Here is a 17,280-nt window from a genome sequence, read left to right as displayed (position 1 = left end):
CTGTTTCTCTTGGCTATAAACCATCCGTTTTATTTTTGAAGTGAACGCTCTTGTGCTCGGGCTGCCGTGTGCTCCAGGTCTTGCTCCCAAATACTTCTCCAGGGTTTTCAACAGCTTTTGGGGACCCTTCACTGTCCTCCTCCTCCTCCTCCTTCCATCTGCCCGTGGCCACCATGGATGGGTTGCTCTGTGCCCGGTGGTTTTGGTTCTCATGGGCAGAAGGTTAATACCTGCCCTAATAAAACAAGATCTCAGCCTGCTCTGGCAAATTAACTCCCCTCAGCCAGAGGGTAGTTTAAAAAATTAACTTTCCAGATTTAATTTAAGAAATGCTCTTGAAATGCCCCATTCCCTGGGGGCCAGGGAGCCTGGCTGTGCTTCACCGTGGGGTGTCTGTCGGTGGCTCTGATCTCAGTTTATGCTCATTTTGGTGTTCCTGCAGGGTCAGGGGAGCCTGAGGAGCATGAAAATCTTCAGTGCTGCTGTCAAGGACTTGCACCAGCCCCTCTGGACAGGCCATTTCTCCCACTGCCCCAGCTGTTCATGTCCCACGGCTGAGCACTGTTTTACGGCAACGACCCTACGAGACCCTGGAGAATCCACACACAACAGGTGAGACTTTAAAAAACAAAATTTTAAAAAATCGCCAAAGCTGCAAAAACCCAGATGGGGCTTGCAGCTTCTCACACCCAAGTCAAATGCACCGCGAATCCGAACCGGCACTGGGAGTCTCCATCGGCCAGCGGATAAATCCCTGTGGCATTGCTGGTAGAAGGCTGAGTTAGGGCTGTCCTAATGTTTTGGGCAGTGATGGGGGGTGGCCTCCCGGCGATGTCACAGGGCTGATTTTTCTCAAAATGGGTAAATATGCAGATCATAATAAGCAAAACTGGATTTCAGACAAGAAACTGAGGCAGACCCTTGCTCTCCAGTGAGAGACCACCAGTGGCCACGCTTTGGTCCAGGATTCATCCCAAAGTCAATGGTTGGAGGCTGATCTTGCCGAAAGTACCTTTATACAGGGGGAGACTCCAAAAAGTCGAGCCCGTTGTCTCATTGTGTGTGAAGCTGTTGCCACATATTGGCTGAAATGGGGCTTTTGAAGCACCTGCTGCTCTCGGGCACCGATCCCCGAGACGGCTCCTGGTCCTGCTGAGTTCCCCAGGTGCCAAAAAGGAACCAAAATCACCAAACCTAAGGATTGCTCCTTAAAATGCTGCCTCCAGGATTCATTTCTGAAGGGCTCCTGCCAGCTCCTTGCGCACCGTACTGCCCGTGCGCAGAGGTGATTTCTCCTCCTGGTTTTCACCATAATGCTGAGGCTGAGATCACAATGCTTCTCTGCAAACACCCTGAGACAGCCTTGACTCCAAAGAGGGAGGCAGGGCAGAAGAAGAGAGAAGCAAAAGTTTATTTGATTGCTGGGGAACTTGAGGCACAGAGAAATTACGTGACTTGCCCAAGATCATAGAGAAAACCTTTAGCAGAGACAGGAACTGCAGTTGGATCTTCATGTCTTAATCTAATTTTGTTCTCACAACCGGGCTGGGTTTCTCCTCCTGGGTCCAAACCTCATGAAAAACTCCAGGTCCACCTTGATGGAGCGAGATACAGTTAGGCTTTTTGAAATCACTTCCTCCCATCATCGCTTAATTTCTCCGAGCTCCTTTCTGCCAAAGACAGCAGGATCTCTGGCTGCTGTGTCTTGGCTGGAGGAATTCTGATTAAAACTATTTTAATAGCATGTTATTTTTGAAAGCCTTATGGGCTCCGCATGCTGCATACCAGATCAGAGCAAGGGCAGGGCTTCCTGCAGTGAAAAAGGGGCGTGCGGAGGCTGGAGAGAGACTCTCAGTAAATCCAGCCAGAAGTGCCGCTTCTCCTAATGAGTCTCCCTGGGTTTTCTGGCTCTGAGAATCCTACAGCACTAATGACGGAGCGAGAGACCCTGGTAGCTGTGCTTATCTTAGCAGCAGGCACATTGGCTCATTGATTTAATGCAGCTTTGCTCCATAGATTTTTTATTTGTAGCCGGTGTGGGTCAATCGGGGAGAGCACGAGGCAGCAAAGCCATCCTGGTTGGGAGAGGTTGATCGGAGACATGGCTAAGCCATGGGGCTGTGATGGAGGGGGCTGGTGATGTCCAGGGGAGACCGGGAGCCACAGGTATGAGGGCTGGTTGCACCATCAGCCCCACGGGTGACAGGAAATCCCATCTGCAAGGACACATCAGTGGGGCTCAGCCGCTGCCATGTCCCTACCTGTGGGGACTCCCTGCCCATCCGAGGGGTCACATCTGCCATGGGGGCAGCTTCAGACCCTGGTTGCAATTAGCAGCTACTGCTTGGAGCTGCGTGAAATATTCAAAGACAAACATGGACCCTTCTTGTGCCTGAGCCTGTGGCCAGAGGGGTGCAGGGGACAGTTTCAGCTCTGGATTTTATTGCCCGTCATTTTTGGTTGCTTTCTTGCTCCTTTGGCATCCCCCGGGCTGCCTGGCTTGGTGCTCACAAGTTGCATCTATTGCAGCACCCATCTGTCCATCGCCCCATGGATTTTGGCTGGGCCAGGCTTGGTGGGGACGCAAGGACGTTCCCTGAGCTGTGGTCATGCAAGGAGAGACCTGGACCCCCCAGCACTGGGGTGACTGGGGGAGTGGGCTGACTCATCGGCTGCTGCAGGGGGCATTTGCTGGGAAGCAGCAGCTTTCTCTGCTGTGGAGAATCCAATTAAGCTCTTATTAAATTCATTTGCATTTTTTTCCCTGTCCCTAACTTGCTTTTAGAGCCTTGGGCTGGAATTTTTCTGAAGGAACCTCTAATGGTGGTTGCTTTGGTCCTGGCAGAGGCAGCCATTGGCTTCAGTGCTTAAGGAGGGATGTGCGTGCTCAGTTCTGCCTACAGCGATGCGATGGACGCGGCCACCCCATCTTCAGCGGGCAAGGGGAGAAGAGCAAACATCTGGAGTCTGCTGCTGCAAACGCGGGTGATGGTGGTCCTCCAAACGGGGGTGATCCTCCAAATGGGGGTGACCCTCCAAGCAAGGGTGCTGGGTCAGGAAAGCCCCCAGTCCCACTCTGGCATAGCAGGGGTGTTTGCTCCCTGCCTGGTGCCCCATGCACGCTGGGGTTTTTCTTCCCAACTCTGCTTTTTGGTCATTTTGGACCTGAGAAACCATCTGGGTGCAGTCTTCCAGGAAGAATTAACCCCCCCCAAAAGCAGTCTGTAAGAAAACCTCCCTGCCAGCTGCAGGTTTAAGCCCAAGAGGCACATCAGTGCCTCCCGGGAGGAGGCGTGACGGCTGGAGAAGGCTCTTGTGGAGTCATGGTGATGGATGAGGCTATCGCTGCAGACAGAAAGGCGAGGTGGGCTGAGAGGGGCCGGCTGGGTTTCAGAGTCCTCCTGACTTTGCTCCTGCAGTGATTTCCTGCACTTGGCTGTTTTTTAATTTTTATTTTTCATCTGAGCACCTCAAAAATCAATTATCAATATTAACAGCAGCAGAGACCTTTTAGAAAGGAGGAAAATGAGGCAGCGGGTGACAAAACGAGTTGGGTGACAAAACAGAGCTTGGGCTCTGCCCCCCAGGTGCCCATGCAGAAAGCTGGGGGGGCTCTGGGCTCCCCCCACCTGCAGCCCCCCCTGTTGCACATTGCCTGCTCCCAACGCCGCCGCAGCAGAGGTCACTTTGAAAGAGGGACAGCCCTGTCCCCAACTCACCCATCCCCAGGGCTGACTTGAGCCCCCACCTCTTTCCCCTCTGCTAACGCAATTGGGAAGGGAGGATTTGGGTCCGAGCCCGGTCGGCCGGGACAGGGTGTCCCCGAACCCTAATGGAAGTGTTCAAAGCCTGGCTGGAGCTTCGCGGGGAGAAATATTTGATTTATGATATGAGTCAATGATGTTCCTCTGCCAAAATGCATAAAAGGTACAGGCTGATGAGTCAAAGGCAGCTCCATTTACATAATGGATTTGTTGCCTGGAAGGGGGAGGCAGGGATGGCTCTATTAACCTCCCCAGACCCCGCAAGGATGGGACAGTGGGGAAAGCCTGGGAGATTTCATATACATGTATATATATATATATACACACACACAAAAATATATTTAACCCAGCATTTGAAGTGACAGTGCAGAACCACAGCTTTTCAGATATCAGCACAAGCCTTGCATTTACCCACCAATAATCCCCATGGACCCTGTTGCCGCCGCTCTGACATGCGGCGTGGGAGTGTGGGACATGTATCAAAGGGTGCGATTTAATCTCCATTTTAAAAATGTAATGATTTTGCATCAGTCTCATGATTCCTGGGTCCTTTCTAATGATTTCTTTTTTTTCTTTCAACCGGCGATCAGCAGTGCTGTGATGGATGTATAAAGATTTCTTCTTTATATGACAGAAAACATGATTTTCCCCAATATTTATATTAATTCTATGCCATAATTTCTTTATTTCTGGGCTCTGAAAGCATGAAGATTTGTGTTTCATAATCCATGCGGGAAGGCTGAGTTGATATATTGGTTGCAAATGAAGAAAAGCACGTGTGGCTCTTCCCCAGTAGGTTTAATTTTATCCATCTGGCTCAATCATGGTAGCAGATTAAGTAAAAATTTTCAGTGGTGTTGCGTTGGCATAACTTGGGGGGGGTGTCTGAAATATTGAGGTAGTTCCTGGTCTGGGGAGGAACCTAACTCTGTATTTCTTGCCTTTTCTTTTTTCTGCCGGTCCCGTGGGTCCCAGCTGGGCACCCCTGGCTGGCAGCTGAATTTATAACCTTGCTTAAAACCAAATCCTGCACCAAAACAAGCTTTTTTTAATCCAAACTCCTTGGATCTGCGAACCTGGGACTTGATCCAGCATCGGGCTGTAGGAGGAATAACTCTGCTCCTTTTACCGGCACCGCTGATGCCGTCAAGCCACTCGCTTCACCACTGCAGCGCAGGGAAACACTGGAAATGGTAAAACATGCCAAAAAAATGCCTTGGGCCATCCTGCCCCTTGTCTGTCTGTCCCCAGTTTGTCCTTCTGTCCCCTGGCTTTCACAGAAGGGGCTAAAAATTGCAATACACCTTCTGAGTATTTTTGTCAGTGGTCACTATTGGAGCACGTTGCTGGAATTTTAGGATTTCCCTATGGATTCTGCACAATTGTTTTCCCCGAATGGTTAAAGCATGTTGTTTGGACGAGCTCTGGATTATAATATCAAGCCTGTTATGCATATTAAATTAAAATTTTTATTTTATCAGAAGCCAAACCCGAATCACTTAGTGCTGTGGAAATGAAATGACTCCACGCTACCAAAGTTGAGGGAAAACGGGGGGCACGTCAACCTTCTTGTTGGCTGTTGCACTAAAACCCAGGATACTTCCAGCTTTTCTGGCGCCGTGTTTGCTGGTGGTGGGGTGGCACCGGGGCGGTCTCACGTCCCACCCAGGGGGGTCTCACCCTGCTCTCAGTGTTGCAGTGCATCAATAGCCGGTGCTGGGTGCCCTTTGCATCCCTCCCGGTGCAGCAGCCAGCGGCAGTCATGGCTCCACAGCAGTTTATTACCTTGCTGGGGGGCAGGAGGATTTTTTTTTTATTTTTCCAGCTTCCTTTCCTTTCTTATTTTTGCTGAAAGCACAAAAACTTGTAATGATTTACCTCCTGGCACAGGGGGCCAAGGCCTGCCGGCAGCAGCAAACCAGCAGTGGGACGAGAGTCCATCTGGAGCAGGGCCACGGCCGCAGGACGCTGCTGGCGGAGGGATGCCGTGCCCGGGGGCTCTGTCTCCCAAGGGGTGACTGGGTGCTGTGGGTGACCAGAGGGTCCCCTGTGCCCCTTTTTTTGCAAGCTGTGATGATGTCCCTGCATCTGTCTCAGTTGCACCCGGTGGGTAATTGCAACCCGGGGCAGGGGCTGGTGGTCAGCATGGGGCTGTAATAATAAAAAATGTCTCCAGTTAGTGCCGGGATAAGCCTGACCAACCATCTCCTGCTGTCACTGGGCCAAATATTCAAGGAGACTTTGGGGATGCCAGAAGGCAGCGAGGAGCGGCAGCGTGCTGAGCTCCCGGCTCGCTCTGAGAACACCGCTGCATCCCTGCGATGTGGCAGGATCAGCCCTGCTACATCTGGGACCTAAAACAGCTATCCTTGTAGGACCGGGGCGAGCGCTGCTGGAGGAGACCCTCATGCATCAGTTAGAGCCAGAGGCTTGTGCCTGGGCGGGTGCACGGACTCTCATTGGGTTTATTCCCCTTCATCTTTTTGGCTGGAAAAGCTCGACGGGAACACAAGCTGCCGATGAGAGCCAGGCACCTGCGGCGGGACGGGCAAAGGATAATTAGTGCTGACAGGGCTGGTCCTGGGAGGGTGCTGGGGAGCTGGGTCCCTGCGCCAGAGTGAGGAAACCCAGCCTGAGTGTTTTTATGGGTTGTTTTAACCTTCACTTCAGGAAACAAAAGCCCTCAAGTAATATATGTTAAAAACCTGGGGAGGGTTTAAAGGTGAATGCAATAAGCCCTTGCGGAGAGGCCAGCAGGGAGCCGGCTGCCCGCTGCGTTGGCGGACGGGCTGTGCTCAAATCGGGATGATTTACCTCAAATTCCTACCTCTGTCCAGAGATGCAAGAGGGACCGTTTCTTGGCACCACCCCGCAGGCGAGACACCGAGCCTGACATTTTCTTGCCCAGGAGGGCAAGCAATCCCCAGAGGGGATTTTTCTCTGCCTTTCCTCTGCCCGCTTCAGCCCTCGCGGCAGATTTGGCAGCGTCTGTATTCACCTGCGCAGCTGCTGCTGCCCTCGGCCATCGAGAGCCACGAAGCCGGAGATGCTCGAGGGGCTCTGCGAACCTCCTGCCTTAGCACCGAAACCACAGAGGGAAGGAGATTTGAACCTTATTCTGGGTCGGGATCATTCAGCTCAGAGGAGCCTCTTTCCTTGCGTGAATCCTCAGACATCCCCATCACCCTGTTTTCCCCAATTTTCCTGCCTGTACATCTCTCCCGGGCCCCCCTGACATCCTTCCCCAACCCGTTTCCAGTCTGGGCAGCTGAGAGGGAGAGTCAGAGGCTCTTCTATGGGCTGCTACACGTTGGGAGGTAACATTTGTGCAGAGCCAAGAGCCGCAGGTGGGACCGGATCCGCAGCCACCCGTCCCTAATTAAATCTTAACAAGTGGCTCTGCAGTCGTTAGTGCCCATCCATCCCCCCGACCTGTGGGGAGGGGCGAGCGAGGCAAAGCCGAGCCTGCTGTTAACTCCTGGAATCCCCCAAATCTGTGCGAGGCATTTCTGACCCAGCCCTGGTTTTATTTCCCTCCTGGATGATGCATTTCCACCTGCACACCTGGGTCAGATCCTGCTGCGAGGAGGATCACGGCCCACGGAGCTGGCGGGATGCACAAACCAGGTTTGGTTTCTTTAAACAAACCCTGCCTAATACGTTTTTAAGCAATATGAGGCTTTTTCTGCATTTCTGGTTTAGTTTAAGTGCTCAGGTCACATTCTGCTCCACATTACAGCACTGCTCCGGTCTTGCCGGTGAGGATGGCTCCGGCAGCTCAGCCCCTCATCCCAAGCTGGAGCGTTAGGAACCAGGCTAAGCCTCGAAGCCTGAGCTTTAATGTGCATTGCGAAATGTTTCTTATAATTAATTATGATAACTCTGAAAACTCTTCACACAAATAGACAGACACTTTTCTTCCTAATGTCATTCAATTTAGCTGTCGTTCCATAAATTTCACAGTCGTTTTTGCAAAAACCTGCAATTTCCAGTAGGGTTTTTTATTCTTGTTATTTATTTATTTAGAAATCACATCCTTTTTTTTTTTCCTTCTTTATTTTTTTTCCTTCTTTTTTTTTTTTAAATCAGTAAACTGACTTGATTCTTAGGGCAAAAAGGAAACCAGATGATGAAAACTGAGCCAGACACCTGGTGAAAATGCATAAATACAGGGGCATATGCATGGGGTTTGCCTTTGCATGGGGTTACGCAGCGGCAGAGGAAGCTCTCACCCCGTAATCCACCCAAGTGTCTGAAACTGCAGCCAAGAGCAGGACCTGGCCTCTCCGCTCAAGGCTGAATCCCGGCGTGTGGCAGACGTTGTGCTTTCAAGCTGCCCCATCTGAAATGGAGACATTTTTCCTCCTTAAGAACCAAGGCATGAAATAAATAAAACCCCACGTCCTCTACTTTTTCACCCAATAAGTACTACCCGCCCTTTCCCTTTAAAATGGCTTATTAACCAGCCCTGAGCTGGGATGGAGCGAAGATGCTCCCTGGTCCTCGCCTCGCTGTCCTCATGCCTCGTTGCTCGTAATAAATCACCGGCAGCCGCAGAAAAGTGAGGGTTAACAACGCGTGACTCCGTCCTCCATCTCCCTGTCCCAGGGCCCGAGGAGTGAGGAATGGCCACGATTTGGCTAGGAAAAGAAGAATAAAAAGGGAAATAAAGGAAAAGAAAAGGGGTGGGTGGTTGGGGCACGGGGGGATCCTGCAGTCGGGGTGCCCGAATGCCATGGTTTGTCTCATCGATGCTCTTTGCTGGCCCCTTTGGCAAGATGATCTAAGGAGGAGGGAAAAAAGTGGCGATTGAACAAATATCCCAGTGACTGAGTTACCTGGAAAAGAGGCTGAAACAACAAGAGGCAATTATAGAAGAAAACAGGGACATGATTTTCCTAATGTAATTTCAGTCACTTAGAACAATCCTCCTGGCCTGATAAGCAAATCTTTTACTTCTGTTTCAAACTGCCTTTAGCCACAGAGATCAGATATCTGCTTCTGCTGCTTTTATTATCAAAAAAATCTGTATTAGTTCAGTTTTCACTTGGAATTCAAGAAGAAAATGTTTCCTTCCCGACAATTTTATATATTTATCCCTTTGGCTAAAGCCTTTGATTCCAAAAAGTGCAATTAGCAAGTGGCGGGTGTGCAGTTTGACTTCTAACCGGAGAAATTCCCAGTGCAAATGAAAAGCAGGGCTTTAATGAAACGCAACATTTCCTTTCGCCGTCGCTCTGTAATTTATTCCGACCGATAGACACCTGAGCCAGTGTGCAGGCACACACATGCAGGACTATATAATAATAACAGTGTCCTTGTCATCCAGAGCCCTCCAAGCACAATATAAAGCAAAAGCAAATAGTGCAGAGCAGAGACTCATGAAATTGCAGCTCGGTTTAAGGAGATGTTTCTTGAACTCCAGAGCTACAGATGGGCAGATTTCTACTTGCCTTGAGCTCCAGTTCTGTGTTGCTTCATTTACCAGGGTCCTCATCCTGCCTGATGTCCCGTATTGCTCATCAGTAAAGTTAACGCATGAATAATACAGCTTGGAGAAAGGATTTATTGTCCCTGATTTAAGGATGGGGAAGCCGAGAGCCGGTCCCGCACCATGTCAGCGGCAGGGCTGGGATTAGGAGCGGCGTCTCCATCCTCAGCGCTGGATGGTGTGAGACCTCGCAGATGGACAGCCCTCTGTCCGTGCGTCCCGCACCGCGTGCCGGGAAATGCAGAGGAGCGTTTTGGGACAGCAAAACCCGGGCTCAGGGCAATAGCCACCCAGGCCTGAGACTTTATAAGGGCTTATTCTCTTTTTATTCTTGTTCCCGAATAGCCCAGCTCTGCTTTTCCATCCTCTCGCTACAAATTCAAAGCAGCTCTTTTCTTTTTGCTAAATTCCTCGAGGATCACCATGGCGGAGCTGGAATGAGGACGGGTCCTGTGCCCGGGCAGGATTGCCCGTTGTACCACGCAGCTGCTCAGGGCCTCAATGTCCCGTTCGCTTTGGAAAGGTTGTTCAGCTACCCCCAGTTATATTCACCCTAAAGACAAATCCATCAATCCCTTCAAGCAGTGACGTGGGCCTGATCCTCCTAAGCTGGCGTCCGTGGGGGTGAGCCCACGGAGCGGGCTGGCAGAGCTTCTGCCCGCAGGACCAGCCCCGTGCCTGCCCCAGGATCTGTCCCTTTGCTCTTGGTTGTGTGGCACAAGAGGCAGCGGGGCAGAAACCTGCCCGCTGTGATCCAGTGTAGGGAGTCAAGTCTCCCCTAGGACGCCCATCTTTCACTCACCGTAGTGAAGTTTAGGGTGATGCGCTTGGGTTAGACCTTGCCTCCCAAACGGGCAATTCGGAGGGGTGGGACCTCCCTGCACCTACACGGAGCCAGACTTGTCCCCGAAGCTGGGGCTGGCACGCAGCGAAGGGACTACGAGGAGGAAAACCCTGACAGTGAGCGATGCGAAGAGCTCCCTGCTGAGATCACAACACGGCGTTGCCTTCGGGGAGAACGAGTGAGGGACGTGTGAGACAGGAGCTGACTCAGGTGGGGAGATGCGTTTCGGGTGGGTGGGTGGCAGAGCGGTGGGTTCCCATCTGCGGCACCGCCGGATACTGCTCTGAAACGGCTCTAATAATCCTCATCGCCGCGATTCCCAGCGCAAGGGGGGAACTGCAATGGGCGAGGTCAGCCAGGATGATTGAACGATCTCTCCTGGCCTTAAATCCAGGAATTTATTGAACAACTTCGGAGCAGCCAATGCCTGTAGCTCCGGTGGGGTCTCCCTGCAGGCAATGTCCTCGAGTTGTTCCCTGTCAATGCTGTCAACTTTATTTGTGATGTCTACAAATTGTCTGGGGCCGTATCCCTGCATCTTGCGATGCTCCGTGACAGCTGACACCTTGTACCTGGGCGTGGGAGATCTGCGCGTGGGTTTTGTTTGGGCTTTCCTCCAGGAAAGCTCCCTTTACCATCGGAAAGTGGGCGCGCGCCGCAGCCGGGCAGCCGAGCCCTCAAATCTCCGGCAAGTGAGATGTAAATGGTGATTCAGCACAGCAGGAGAAGGAAATGCACACCCACCCCTAACCAACACCCGCTGGGCCCACAGACCTTCCTCCCCACACCCCACTCACACCAGCCCGCTCGTTAACCCCGCTCAGACCTTTCCCCAGGGCTGTGTTTCGTCTCTCCCCAGCCGAGCATCCGCATTAGAGCACAAGCCGGAAAACAGAGGAGCATCCTGCAAGCGGGGTGCTGCCGGGTGTTTTGCAAGGGTGGCCAGGCAGGCACAGCTCAGCAGCTGGATACAGCATATCCTGGATCAAACACCCACTCCTTTCCTGCTACCAAACCCACCTTTTCTTACCTTAAACCATCCCAGTGGAGGCAGCCAGCAAAGTGACTCCCCAGTGCCAGTGCTGCTGCAGAGGTGGGGATAACGTGCATGCAGACGTACATGCAGACATGCATGCACACACATGCATGCACATGCAAGCACGTGCACACCCAGGCACGCACACATGTGCAGACCCACACGCACACCCACATGCACACCCATGCACACATGCACAGCTGCGTGTGTCACTGCAGCCTCCCGCTCCCGCAGCGCGGGACCCTGCAGGCTGCGAGACGAAGCTGTGCTCCCTGGGTCCGTGGGAGCTGGGTACCACGATGCTGCTGTCACGCGATGGGAGAGACAGAACAGCAGCACAGGAGGGAGGTGGAGATAAAAGGATGGCGGCAAGGAGGAAAACATGTTGTTCCTTAATTGAACTGGAGGAGGTGGGGGAAGGCAGCCGATACCTCCTGCAGCTCTCGGTGCAGTAACACTGGGACAGAGCTCTCTGCCTCCCTCTGCTCAGGCAGGCATTTGGGGGCTGTTTCTGGGTGACTTTCAGGCAGGCAGCCTTTGGCAGGGGAAAAAAGGAGCAAAATCAGATGCCTCACATGCACAGTGCTCTCCCATTCACCGCTTCTCGAGCGTGCTCTGATTTCTTTCTAAAAATGAATCCCATCTTTTTTGCTTAGAGGAGCGAGAAGCGGGCGTCCATCCTGGGTCCAGCTTGAGATGAGCTTGGGTGACTCTCCGAGCCATCATGGAGCTCCTGCGGGTGCTGTTGGCAGCAGGGTGAGGTGCAGAGCCTGGTCTGTGTGCCGGACCTTGGCCATTGCTGCGCTCGGCAGCCCTGTCCCCTTCCTCCAGCCCTGACGGTGGGACAGGATCGGTGCAGCCGTTCTCTGAGCCCAGGGGAGCTCCACAGCCAAACACAATGCTGCAGGCAAACTCTGCACGTCCCAGCCTCGTTGCAGAAGCAAAGGGGAGGCCACTAAATGGTTCCCATGAGGTTTGCAATGGGCTGAATCACTCCTGGACTGGGGACAAGGCAGCCAGAGGCTGGGCAAACTGCCACACAGAGCCAAGGATCGGGGCTTCCCTGGAGTAAGGACTTGAAGGCAGAGAAGCCTCGTATAAAAGCTTTCAAATACAATTGTTCAATAACAAAAGTCCCTTTTGGCTGAGAAAAGACTTGGGGACGTTCCTGCTCTTTGGATTGGGGTCCCTCTTGCCACCAGGCTGAGTGAGCTTGGAAACCCAGGAAGAACAAATATTTTGGCCCGGGCTCACAATAATGCCCATCTTCAGCCTTTTCATCCCTCCCTTAGCAATACACAGACCTTAGCAATACGCAGCTTGATCCCCTCTGGTCTGTGCTGGGGACTGCGGGTACTGCCGTACTATAACTGTTTTGTACTGCTTTGGGAAGGGAAAAAAAAAAAGCACTCCCGAAGTGTAAAATACCAATGACTTTGGTACTTTGTACGAGGCCGCTGTAGCTTAGGTGAGAACAAAGGAGCCGGATTGTTTGCCTCCAGGATGGGAGAGCAGAGCTTGCAGCGGCAGTGACTCAGAAAAGGATTTAGGGGTCATGGGTGTATAACTCCCTCATCATGAGCTCCCAGCACAGAGCTGCGGGAAAAAGAGAAGTTGATGTGATCCTTGATTGAGCTTTAAAAAAAAAAGAAAAGGAAAGAAAAGCTGAGAAGTGCTCTTGAGTCTGTACAGTGTGCGGGGGAATATGGTCGAGCTAATCTGTCCGGCCGCTGAGGCCAGCCCTGCTTGCCCTGCTGGCTGGACCAAAAGGGTACAGGGGCTTTGATGGTGGTGGGAGGTGAGTGCTGGGGTGGGAGGCTCAGGGTCCCCGAGGAGAGGTTGGAGAGCGCTGGTGCAGAGGAATTAAACTCCTCTGTGTGTATCGGGCTGGAAACGGAGCCTACAGCCTGTCAAGCAAAATGCCGGAGAAGCCCTAATTGCTGGAAGCTGAAGGCAACCTTGGAGGAGGACACACTGCAGGGCAGCGAGGGCTGACGGAGAGCAAGGGACCAGGGATTTACTGTTGCTCAGAGCCTCCAAAATGAGATTTGGTATTGCTACAAACCGGAGGCTTTAATTCAGCTGCTGGAGGAGAAAAATAGCTGCAGCGTATGCATTTGGGAGGAGCAGGGGAGAGAGTCATGGTGGCCCTTCCTGACCTTAATTCATAAATCCCCCCCGCTCCTGCCCTCAGAGAGAAGGCCGTCCTGCTCTGCCCTCAAGATGTTGGTAACACTCGGAGCTCTGTGGCAAGGCCATGACTATAACTTATCCTAAGCCTCAGCCAGTTGTCTGCAGGAGTCGAGGAGAAATGATTTCTCAGGCGCACATCTGGCCAGCTGTGCTCCCAGGTGCTCCGAATTGCGGTGGGGTGGGAGGTGGGACCCTGGATGGGCAGCAAGCGCGGCGATGGGGGTGTAGGCTCTCCTTCCTGAGACACACTCACCCGCCAAGTCTCCCTGAAGTGCTTGATCTGATTAGCAGATTTGGGATCAGGAAGGAATTTTCCACATGTCAGTCTGGCAGGAACCACGGAGATTTCTGCTTTCCTCTGTGTCATGGAGTGGAAAACATCTGGGCATATCAATTACCCATGACTGCATGAGACACGAGCATCAGTAACGCCTCGGGCTGCCTGAGACAGATCCCCAGGGGACATGCACAGCCCCTGAGCTGACTTTAGGGCCCATCGCCCCGATCCCACATGGGACTGGGGAGGCGATGCACCATCCACAGCACCTGGACTGGGTTGCAGGTGGCTCACAGGACTGGAAAGTGCGGAAATAACCCCTAGGACTGAAGTCATTAAGTCTAACTGGGGTTACTGGGCTCTTCCTTAAGGCTGTGATTTGACTTCATGGATCCTGATTGCACTAATTGGCTTTAATTGCCCTGAGCAGCCTCACTTGGACCCCCACCCACTCACCCAGGAGTGCTATTTAAGCCCAGGATGGGCTGTGGTAGAGATGTGTTCCTTTCCAGCCCTGATTCTTCTGTGGGCCTTCTGTTGTCCTGTTTCCAGCCTCATCTCCTGCCTGTCCGGACCCTGGACCTTCTTCTAGAAAAGGCGCTCAGGTACCCCATAACGTGTCCTGTGTGTTTGTGTGCAAACAGGGGCATGTTTGAAAACCTCTACCAGTTCCCATCAATATATCTGATGTTAAGATGCTTGTGGTCTGTCTCTCCAATTTGATTTCCAGCCAAAGCTTGTGCTAATTTGGGATAAATTGGCCTTAATATTTCCAGTTACCCCCAGCCCAAGTGAGTGCTCACCTGCTTTTGGTCGTGGTGCTTTTGCATCAGTCATCTCATAGCTCAACGAGCACTGAAAGCAAGGAATGAGCTAAAATTCCAAATCATCACTCAGAATAAAATGCAACTTGTTGGAAAATGTCAACATGGCTGTTTTGACAGACTTCTTCTAAGCAGAAGACTCGTCAAAACCAGCCCCCTCTCTGCAAAGACCTCTTCTGCTTTTTTCCCTGAATAGAAGGGCTTCATTACAACAACTCCTGACCCAGCTTTCTCCTTGTCCTGCCAATGTCCTACCTCCTCTGCTCAGGCCTCTTGAGCTCAAACCTTTCTCCTTCCAAGAGCCAAATATTCAGCTTCAAACTAAAACTTTGACTTATGGGGAGGAACCTCCTTTGTATGCTGGAGGGGATAAAAGCCAAGCAGACCCCCTGGGGTCCCCCAGACCAAAGAAGAGGAGCTGCTTGTGCAGGGTGGGGATCTCCAGCTGCTTCCCAGCCTGCAGCTTTCATCTCCTGGTTATTCCCTCCCCTGCCACCCACCCCCTTCCATGCCAGCCTCCTGCTCTTAATTACGTTGTAGAAAAGTCTCACAACTCAGCAATTCAAGGTGGCATTTGAGAGAAATGATTCCCTTTAGCATAGCTGACAGCTAATTTGTGTAAAGTTTAATTACAGCTAGCATTAATTAACTGGCAGTGTGTTGCGATACTAAAGCACGACCATCTGTTCTTTAAACCGCCTCCCCCAAATTTCAGCCCTAATAATTTCGGTGCCGAGGTGGTTGCTCCGGTGGACCCGGTGTAACCTCAGACGTTATGGGAAGGTGTCACCCACCGTTGGTGATGGAGCACCAAGCGCTGCGGGGTGAATCATGGCTTCAAGTGCTGCCATGTAGGGATCAGCTTTGGAGAATGTGGCTTTGGAGTCCATGTGCTTCCCTGCAATGTTGCCTCCTGTATTACGTACTTAAGTGGAGGGTCAGCTTTTACCTTCCTGCAGTGTTGCTGCAGAGGGGGGCTCAGTCACTTGGGCTGGCCCAGCAGCGTGTGCCAGCGCCCTGCGCAGTATGTCTCTCTGTGAGAGCATTTTGCTTTTACTGTATGGGGGAATGTGGCCACGTGAGATATGAGGGTTGGAGAAAAGCTCTGAAGCAGCCATTTGCTGCCCTGCTACATGACAGGTCTGTGCCAGCACTGCCGAAGGTGCAACAACATCCTCGCTTCTGTAAAAGCAAAGTTGGTAATTTTTCCAGCCTGAAAGGAGGACTTGAGTGTCTGCATACAAGTGCTCAGGTTGTGTCCCATAAGGTGGGTTTGCAGTTGTTCCTGGCTTCAGGCTGTCCATCCCCTGTGTGGAGATGTGAATGGCCTTAGCATGTAACCAGCAAAAAACAAGCACTGGGAGCTTGTTTTGGCATATTCTGCCAGAGGCTGCTGTCTGGAGGCATATTTAGTGCCAGGAGGCGAGTGGCACTGAGCACTGGGTGCACACAGGTTGCAGTGGGCTACAGCAAATCAGCCCAGCTCATCCTTCAAACAGCGAGGAAACCCCCCCGGGGTGAAATGGAGATGGGGGCAAAACTAGGCAGCAAAATGCCCCAGAGCTCTGCCCTCAGTAAATCCTCAGTGAGCTGCTTTGATCTCATCATGTAAATCCAGATGAAAACAAATACATATCCAGTGAGAGATGAGCTTGTCCTCCAGGCTCTTGGCCAAGCCTTCGGCTTGAGGGCTTTGAACAGGGCTCGGCAGCTGCTGGTGGGAAGAATTCCTTTGGTCAAACTGCAGCTCCCAGCTTGTCTCAGCTGCTGGTTTCAGGGTTGAATGGAACCTTTCCTCCCAGTCCCCCAAAACTGGAGGTAACTTAGTCCCTGAGCTCAACACTGTGACTTGGGTCCAGCCTTCTCTGTCCCGAGGAGTTGAGTTCTGCCTCTGTGCTGGCTCATGGATTGAATGGGGCTTGCTTGGTGCTGGCAATGGAGCCTCTCTGGAGGCCCCTCACAGGGAGGTTCAAAGCTGGTGAGTAGGTTTCGGCAGGGAGCTGATGGGCCGGGGGAGGCCCGTGTGCTGCAGGGAGGGCGGATGGCTTGGGATACAGGAGCCTGGGATTTAGGCGATTCAGGCTCTCATCCCCGCTCTGACGTGAGCAGCCTGTCTGAGCTTACTTGAATGAAACCCATGGGGGATGCTGGGACTGAGGCTCCACTGCCAACCCAAGTGAAATCCCAGCTTCTTCATCTCTGCTACTTCCACCTAATTCCTTGGGCACAGTTTGTTTTCGATGACAGGAGACATGCGGTGTGTAACATGCTGACAGACTTGGTTGCCATCCATGCTGTAACCAAACGTGAGGAGGGATGAGCTAGCCTTGCAGATGGGAAAGGGTAAAACCTTGACTTTGCTGATGTCAGTGGGAATCCTCCATGGACTCCCAGGTGGGAGCGAGGGTGAAATCCCACCTCCTAGAAGCTGTCTACAGCTCTACTTCCCCCCTCTTGTAATAAGAGCTTAAATCATGGATGCATGCAGTCACGTTAGCCCAGGATGGGGAGTTACATTGCCTGGCTGCCTGCAAGCTCCCTGCCTGCTGCGGATGCAGAGTGAAATATTAGCTTAACCTCCCGTGACAGTCGTTTACACTAACTCATTTCACCATACAAGTGCACTGGTGATTCCTGCAGCTCAGCTGATGAGAGACAACTCAGAGCTCTACTTCTTGTACTGCTTTCCCCCCAAAAGGTCCCTGTTTTGCCAGCCCTGTTGCAAACCAGACCTCGCTAGCATGCAGCCGTGCTAACCAAGCTGTTTTACGTTGATGCCTGCTGCTGACATCCCATGGGCACTCCTTGCTTGCAAGCCTGGGATACGCTCCCCTTGAGCCATACGATTGCA

Source organism: Calonectris borealis, chromosome 28, assembly GCF_964195595.1.
Source record: "Calonectris borealis chromosome 28, bCalBor7.hap1.2, whole genome shotgun sequence".
In the NCBI taxonomy this organism is placed as follows: Eukaryota; Metazoa; Chordata; class Aves; order Procellariiformes; family Procellariidae; genus Calonectris; species Calonectris borealis.
The sequence above is the reverse complement of the archived record's forward strand: the minus strand, read 5'-3'. Positions refer to the sequence as shown.